The sequence below is a fragment of the Schistocerca cancellata genome, chromosome 4, assembly GCF_023864275.1.
Source record: "Schistocerca cancellata isolate TAMUIC-IGC-003103 chromosome 4, iqSchCanc2.1, whole genome shotgun sequence".
Lineage (NCBI taxonomy): Eukaryota > Metazoa > Arthropoda > Insecta > Orthoptera > Acrididae > Schistocerca > Schistocerca cancellata.
Window position 1 is genome coordinate 848,244,787 of NC_064629.1, and position 9,513 is coordinate 848,254,299.

A 9,513-nucleotide genomic window follows, 5' to 3' on the forward strand; every position below is an offset into this window, starting at 1 on the left:
GTCATCACAGACAAGGCTGTTGTCAAGAGTGCCCCAGGGAAACGACGTAGGATCATTGCTTCTTCTATATACACTACTGGCCATTAAAATTGCTACACCAAGAAGAAATATAGATGATAAACGGGTATTCATTGGACAAATATATTATACTAGAACTGACATGTGATTACATTTTCACGCAATTTGGATGCATACATCCTGAGCAATCAGTACCCAGAACAACCACCTCTGACCGTAATAACGGCCTTGATACACCTGGGCATTGAGTCAAACAGAGCTTGGATGGCGTGTACAGGTACAGCTGCCCATGCAGCTTCAACACGTTACCACAGTTCATCAAGAGTAGTGACTGGCGTATTGTGACGAGTCAGTTGGTCGGCCACCATTGACCAGAAGTTTCCAATTGGTGAGTGATCTGGAGAATGTGCTGGCCAGGGTAGCAGTCGAACATTTTCTGTATCCAGAAAGGTCCGTACAGCTGCTGCAATATGTGATCGTGCATTATCCTGCTGAAATGTAGGGTTTCGCAGGGACAGAATGAAGGGTAGAGCCGCGGGTCGTAACACATCTGAAATGTATCGTCCACTGTTCAAAGTGCCGTCAATGCGAACAAGAGGTGACCGGGACGTGTAACCAATGGCACCCCACACCATCACGCCAGGTGATACACCAGTATGGCGATGACGAATACACGCTTCCAATGTGCGTTCACTGCGATGTCGCCAAACACGGATGCGACCATCATGATGCTGTAAACAGAACCTGGATTCGTCCGAAAAAATGACGTTTTGCCATTCATGCACCCAGGTTCCTCGCTGAGTACACCATCGCAGGCACTCCTGTTTGTGATGCAGCGTCAAGGGTAACCACAGCCATGGTCTCCGAGCTGATAGTCCATGCTGCTGCAAACGTCGTCGAACTGTTCGTGCATCTCCATCTGTTGACTCAGGGATCGAGACGTGGCTGCACGATCCGTTACAGCCATGCGGATAAGATGCCTGTCATCTCGACTGCTAAAGATAACGAGGCTGTTGGGATCCAGCACGGCGTTCCGTATTACCCTCCTGAACCCAGCAATTCCATATTCTGCTAACAGTCACTGGATCTCGACCAATGCGAGCAGCAATGTCGCGATACGATAAACCGCAATCGCGACAGGCTACAATTACGGCCTTTATCAAACTCGGAAACGTGATGGTACGCATTTCTCCTCCTTACACAAGGCATCACAACAACGTTTCACCAGGCAACGCTGGTCAACTGCTGCTTGTGTATGAGAAATCGGTTGGAAACTTTCCTCATGTCAGCACGTTGTAGGTGTCGCCACCGGCGCCAACCTTGTGTGAATGCTCTGAAAAGCTAATCATTTGCATATCACAGCATCTTCTTCCTGTCGGTTAAATTTCGCGTCTGTAACACGTCATCTTCGTGGTGTAGCAGTTTTAATGGCCAGTAGTGTACATAAATGATATGCTGGACAGGGTGAGCGGCAATCTGCATCTATTTGCTTAAGTTGGAGAATATGAGGCTTGCATAGGATAGAGCAGTATGAAGAGTTGCCTCATACGGGTCCTCGGACTGAAGATCTCAACAATGACAACACTGTTATGGTGATAATTGTCACTGTTTAAATAGTCTGCCATTTGTTGCCTGTTAGGGCAGTTTTAAGAAACGAGAGTCTCCATAACATAAATAAATGGTAAATGTAGAATACCTAAGCTCTTAAAAGTACACAAGTTTCTAGGTTTACATCCTTTATGATTCTAATGACATTTCTTGTATTTTGTAAACTTGGTTAACTGCTGCCTAACTATCTCAGAATATGACCCTATAGTTAAGCTGAGAAAAAAATAGGTACCCTTCATAGTTTTTTCACTTGACATCCATGTTTTAAATAACTTGAAGGTGATGCTATTTACACTTTTCATCACAAGCCAATGACAGTGTTAATAAGTACGCTCAGACAGCTAGTCATACACCTAGATCTCAAGTTAAAATGGCAGGCAGGTATATATCAAGCATATAATTAGCTATTAAAAGTGGTTGCATCCTTCACAAATTAGTAACCATTGCAAGTGAAAACAGTTTCTTACATGCTACACTTTCCTTTATTCATTTTTTCTTCTTTGTATTAACCTCTGTGAAAACTATACTGTACAATAATAGTATTCATGTGGCAAAAGAAATTAACCAGAGCTATCAAAGGAATATCGAAAACGTGAATAAATCATATAGGTCACCGCTTCTCAGTGATTTAGAACATTAATTGTATTACCATTACACACTAAAAAACTGCACTATTCCAAAAGCAAACAAATGTTGGCCAAGTCATTATCACAAAGACAAGTTGTACACAGAAATTACCTACATATGGTGGTAATCTATTTTTTGCTTTCAGACTGCGTAAATCTCAATGTTTTTAAATTCGCTGGGGTGTTTTCAATGAACTACCTTCGCTAGTGATACAAATACGTTGATAATTTTGTGTCATACACCAAGCGCTAACAGAGAAGTGTTTATGAAATGTGACTGTTTTCTACTTGGTTTAGTCAAACAATTATACGGCAATAAAGTAACTTATGGGCATAGAGTACTAATTATATTTAAAATATCTGTATAAATGTATTTAAAGTAATATGCCATGAGACCAAAGTGTATGGTATGGTCTTGTATTAATTTTGCGAGAAAAGCTTCAATACTGTAATACATTTCTCGATATATAATACACAATGGTAATTAGTTTGACAACATAATTTATAACAAATGTCGCCTGCTGTTTAATCTTGAGTCTACATCTACAATGGGGTCACATGCTTTCTTCCTGTCAGGCAACAGTTCATAAACACGTAATTAGTACCGTATTTTTCCCTTTAATAGCAGTCAGCCATTTTAGTATACTCCCTAATTTTAGTGCACATAGACAACTGAGGGATCAAGATGAGGAAAAGTACACAAATTAAATAGTCAGGAATATACAGTCATATTGCACTCAAGCACAGAGGTCGACATCCATTGATCATCTGTCATTGCAGCCAGCCATGGGCGCAGCTAGTCAAGTGATGCCAGTTTCTGGTCCAAAGCATCGACACTGCCAGGCATTTTACTGGCTCGAGGCACTCCCATGCCAGATAGACTTGCAGATGCACCACTCTTATCAGATTTTAACACTCCATGATATTCACTGATGTAGGTGTTGTGAATACTTTGCAATTAATAAATCACAAGTGGGAACGTTTTCCTACACGCGATTCACAATTTCGAGTGATGCTCAAACAATTGTATTTGTAGCATTCGTTTTTGTTTCCATGAACAAGGCTGCTCCTCGTACAGTCTAATAAGCTGTACAATTATTGCTGGCAATAATGTTTAGAAATTTTTAAGTTCTATGAAACACACACACCGCAAATTGTTGACACAAAAATTAAAGAAATGCGATGGTCCTTCGAAATTCAGTTTCGAGATGGAAGTCAGAAGACGGTAAACGATGGTTTATGGGAAGTGGTGACGGGGGGTGGGGGGGGGGGGAGGAAGGAAAGTGGTGTCACGAAGTTAAAACGACTATAACTTTAGTGGATTGTCTAAAAGTGGCGTTAGTTGAGTGGCACCATAGGAATTTAGGTGTTACCACACATAACGTCGGTGATGCTACTCTACTGGTGGCTACGTGGCACCCCTTTAGTTGCATGTGGAAACCCTCCTTTGGGGCGTCTCTGTAGATTCTAACCTCTTTGGAATAAATCCTACCAATTCACACTCCCCACTACACCCTCCCATGTGCTAAAGCCTGTTTTCAGGGGATGTGCGACATGAACAAGAAAGTCGTCATCTACTGCAGCAGTCCACACAAGACATGGTCCAACTACAAAAAAAGCGTTTATATGATACATGCCTGTATAGTCGTCTGCTCTAAGTGTCTACTGTTTTTGTTGTCGAGTGCCAGGAAGTGAATCGACAGTTTAAATTCACTAATTCACGTATTTTATGTCCTTTTGTAATGATTACTATATTTAATTGTATTTTAGGTGGACATTGTGATGCTGTATTTAATTGTTTTCGTTCAGTTTATGACAAACTAAGTCACTTACATATCTAAACCACCTTACTATAAAAGCTGGAAATCATGGACAACCCAATGGAAATATTGGTTTTCTGTTGCCAATGTTAATTTACTAGATTAGCTCACATTCTTCCTTTCATGAGAAGACACATTATGGCTCATGTGCTAGTGCTTGAGCGAGTGAACAAGAACATATTTTTTAAGAGCAGTTCCTGATAGATTGGGATCACTGGTTTACATTCACTTCCTCATACAAGTATCTTATCGTTTAAATTCTAGTGGATGTTTATAGCAGATGTTCCACCGGATAACTATTTATGACATGAACGAACTACAACGTTTCGTTGAGCAGGGGAGACAATTCACAAAGAACTTCGCGCTGTTTGTCAGTTGCGCTCCCCACTCGGTCGTCTGCACAAGCAAAAAGCACTTTCATACATGTGAAAATAGGATCCATCTTATTCTATATAACAGATATCATACGCGTAAATCTTGTACAAGTGGCCCCATCTACATGGCAGAGGCTGTTGGAACTGGTGCACTGTGGGTAATCTTGCAACGTGACACATCCTGTGTAGAACGGTCTTAAAGCCTCGCCCATGGTCTGCCAAGTGAGCTGAATACTAAACTGGAGACTCTACTCAAAGGTGTCTTTGTCAATAAAACCGTGACGCTCTTTGGTGGAGTCACCATACTGCAAGGGGGCAGAAGTACTCCTGGTCGTCCTTCAGATTTGACTTTAAAGTGAAGCGATTTTTTTTAACAAACATGGTCAAGAGTTGTGTTGCACATTGTGGGAATATTGAAGAATGGGATACAACTCCTGACCAATGATTTAGAAAGCTAACACAGATGAGGCACTGCAAAGATTTAAAAACATTGGCATGGTGTACGTCAGTTGACATATATACAAATTTTATTTATGTCGTTTTTTCGCCTTCGCTATTACTAGTGTAGGTCAACTAAAGAATAAGATCCTAGTGCTAGCAAAGGCGGCAACAACAATGAACGTAAAATTTGTATCCTATGCAGTAATCAGTGAACAACAGGAAGTAGTATTCAATTCCTCCTGTAATTTGCAGATGCCTTAATATATGGTAAAGGAAACAGTGTTCGAGGAATTCAGATGCTCTAAAAAGATATCTAAAATCTTTTCAGTTTTCCTCACTCGTCTCCAGAACTTTAACAGAAATGGGTGAATACAGTACAAAGGGAACACTGAACTCTATCGAAACATAGGGTCATTTTTAGCTCTCATTTTGCTACTTGTTTCGACCAGGAGCTGGTAGACAGCTGTTGAAGGATGACGCTAAACCAAGTTTATTCAGTTTTCCAGGCCTTTTGCAATGTCAATCGATCAGAGAAGGCAACTTGTTCGGAATAAACAATTGGTTTATGAGGTAAAACCATGTATTCAAGTAGCAACAAGGATATACATTGCTATTAATGTATCTTTCTGAATTTCTGGTGGGTCGTAATTGTTGCTGATGGATTCTTTTAATATTGTTTCAGGAAAAGAATGAGATCCAAACGACAAATATGTTGTGCAGATCCGATGGCAATCATGAGAAGTGTGATGCTCACAGAATTGTGGCCCATTAGAAAAAAGTGAGACGATTGCAGGTGAAACTGAAGAGGCAGGAAAAAGGTGGAAACAATGGCAGAATTGATTACGGCGCCAAAAAAGGAACTGTGTAAATGACAACCTGGAAATTGTTCCTCAGGAACATTTTAGTTGCTTTCCTTTAGACTTTATTGTCAGGGTCATTCCATGTCAAATCAACGCAATTTTGAATGAAAATTTACCATGACCTCTCAAATATTGATGAAACTTGGTGTACCTAGTGTCCCTATATAGTTATGAATTAAAACCATACATTTTTTTCCTAGTTTCATCAAAAATTTATTAAGCTATGAATTTTTAAAATTTCAGTAAAAATTACTGCATCCTGGAGTAGTAAATTGCCATTTTCTCAGGAACCAGATGAAATACAGAGCTAGAAAATGTATCATTTTAAAGCTCTGTAGACTGGTTTTCAATTGCTATGCGACATGATTGTGCTTAAAAATTCGTTTTTAAAAAATTTAAATACTTTTAAATATCTAAAAACGCCTTATTTTTAAAATTTTGAACAAATCACAAAATTTTCTTGCCCTATACGCTTACACCTCTGAAAGTTTGATTTTGGGGTCATCACGGGATCAGGTCATACAAGGAGCAAATCTTCTACATTAACGCATGTCTGAAACACTTCAGGTGAGATGCATGACACCATACTGCAAATTGCGCAACTACATTATAAAATTTATGGCATCCTGTGTGAATGGTAGCTCACAGTGTCACTGCAGAATGTCATGAGTTGTTTATGTGACCTATATTTGCCTTTCAGACACACGTTTTTTAAATCTCTCTCCAAAATTTTAAAGTATATGGGGTGAGTTCAGACATAAACTGACGATTTTTTTTTAAGTTCTACATTCTTCCCATTTGATTTTGGTATCTTTCAACACATATTACTGAAGTCCGTCATTAGGAAAAAGTGATAAGGATTAAGATAATGAATGCTGCTAAAGACATGCTCTCTTCATTCTGTGCTGAACGCAGCTATTGTTATACAACCTGCTTGTGCTGAGAGACGGCATCCAAGCCACCGTGAAATACTTATTATCCGATGTTATGGGAACTACCTGGCGAAAAAATTAGATTTTTACACATTACCATTAGATATCTTTGCTTGATAAAGGACTACATTTCTTTATGTTATTCCTCACAATTACTGGGCAGCATATAACTGAGTACAGCATTTGAAGAGCTTGCAAAGATAAAATCGCATTCTGTAGATTTTGTGTATGGTTGATTATAGCTAATTTGCTGCAAATAAAATCTATACAAGATGTCGAAATTTTATTTAAAATTAAGAGCAGAAAGATATCTCACTTCTTTCTCGAGATTTTGGTTTCTATATCTGACAGACAGTCACGAGTGGTGTGGATCGGGAATAATTTGATCATAAAAATAATTATATCTCATAAATGGTTCAAGATACTGAAACGAGTTTTTTTTGCAAATGATAACACACAAAGAGACATGTATGTTGTGTGATAAATTCCCCAAAGTTTTTATTCAGCTGGATATGAAAGTAGGTTGTCTGTAGCAGAGAGAGGGTTAGCAGAATGGCGCGCATAAACAATGGGAACACAGATGTGGCAATCTAGTTACACTATAGAAATATCTAACTTTTCTATATATGTTAATTTGCCTCAGCTAATATCACGAACAGCTCTATCTAAAAGTTCTATGTCATCTATACACTGCACTTTAGCACCTACCTTGATTTTATATGATCTCAGCATGTACATTTTTTTGTAAAAACCTTCGTTATTTTATAACTTTACACAGAAAACTCGACAGACTTGAATAGCAACTGTCTCAATGCTATGAGGTACTGATCTCATTGACAACTGCATTTATAATACTTTCACACCTGTCGCAACAATAGAAAGTTTCCACTTGATGATACTGCGTGTACTTTCAACAGTGAGACTGTCCCTCAGATATTTACCTAGGTAAACATTCGACACGAAATAAGAGTCGCAGAACACAGCAAATAAACCTTGTGCTTAAGATGATTGGAACACAGTGACGAAAATTAGCGTAATTCGTTGCAATGCAATGGTAAAGAGCAAATAAACCATACTGTTCGAGATCACCATGGTGTTTGAAATCACTCCTTTTGATGAAGTAAAATTAATGCACAGCTGTGCTCCTAGTGCCGTTTCATCACATATCTTGGTCCAGAATACTTTGTGTCGACTGTCCTGTTTTAAAGTCACTTACTCTTATACAAAAAAGTGTACATTATTCAGGAACACACATTTTCAATAACTTGTCAGCAGCCATAAAAAGCTTAAAAACCAATGAAATTCAGTTTAAGAGAAGCATAAAGGATTTATTGGTGGCCAATTCCTTCTACTCCATTGATGAATTTCTCAGTAGAACCAACTGATTTGTATATATATATTAACTTCTGCACCATTTCAGTTCTGTAATGTGTTCATTGTAAATAAGTACCGGTATTGTAGCAGTTGTATTACATGTTTACTACCTTGTAATTTTTTTAATTTTAAATTCAGTGCGTTAATGTGATCTCAGTAAGTGTTCATTAAAAAAATGATGATCATTCCACTTGGGGCCTGTGGAAAGTACATTAGCTTATTTGTTTCTGTTGTAAATATTTGTCATGTATTACTGTAATTCTGTCAGAGACAGCAAAGGACTTGGAAGAGCAGTTGAACGGAATGGATGGTGCCTTGAAGGGAGGATATAAGATGAACATCAACAAAGGCAAAACGAGGATAATGGTATGTAGTCGAATTAAGTCGGGTGATGTTGAGGGTATTAGATTAGGAAATGAGACACTTAAAGTAGTAAAGGAGTTTTGCTATTTGGCTAGCAAAATAACTGATGATGGTCGAAGTAGAGAGGATATAAAATGTAGACTGGCAATGGCAAGGAAAGCGTTTCTGAAGAAGAGAAATTTGTTAACATCGAGTATAGATTTAAGTGTCAGGAAGTCATTTCTGAAAGTATTTGTATGGAGTGTAGCCATGTATGGAAGTGAAACATGGACAGTAAATACACTCCTGGAAATTGAAATAAGAACACCGTGAATTCATTGTCCCAGGAAGGGGAAACTTTATTGACACATTCCTGGGGTCAGATACATCACATGATCACACTGACATAACCACGGGCACATAGACACAGGCAACAGAGCATGCACAATGTCGGCACTAGTACAGTGTATATCCACCTTTCGCAGCAATGCAGGCTGCTATTCTCCCATGGAGACGATCGTAGAGATGCTGGATGTAGTCCTGTGGAATGGCTTGCCATGCCATTTCCACCTGGCGCCTCAGTTAGACCAGCGTTCGTGCTGGACGTGCAGACCGCGTGAGACGATGCTTCATCCAGTCCCAAACATGCTCAATGGGGGACAGATCCGGAGATCTTGCTGGCCAGGGTAGTTGACTTACACCTTCTAGAGCACGTTGGGTGGCACGGGATACATGCGGACGTGCATTGTCCTGTTGGAACAGCAAGTTCCCTTGCCGGTCTAGGAATGGTAGAACGATGGGTTCGATGACGGTTTGAATGTACCGTGCACTATTCAGTGTCCCCTCGATGATCACCAGTGGTGTACGGCCAGTGTAGGAGATCGCTCCCCACACCATGATGCCGGGTGTTGGCCCTGTGTGCCTCGGTCGTATGCAGTCCTGATTGTGGCGCTCACCTGCACGGCGCCAAACACGCATACGACCATCATTGGCACCAAGGCAGAAGCGACTCTCATCACTGAAGACGACACGTCTCCATTCGTCCCTCCATTCATGCCTGTCGCGACACCACTGGAGGCAGGCTGCACGATGTTGGGGCGTGAGCGGAAGATGGCCTA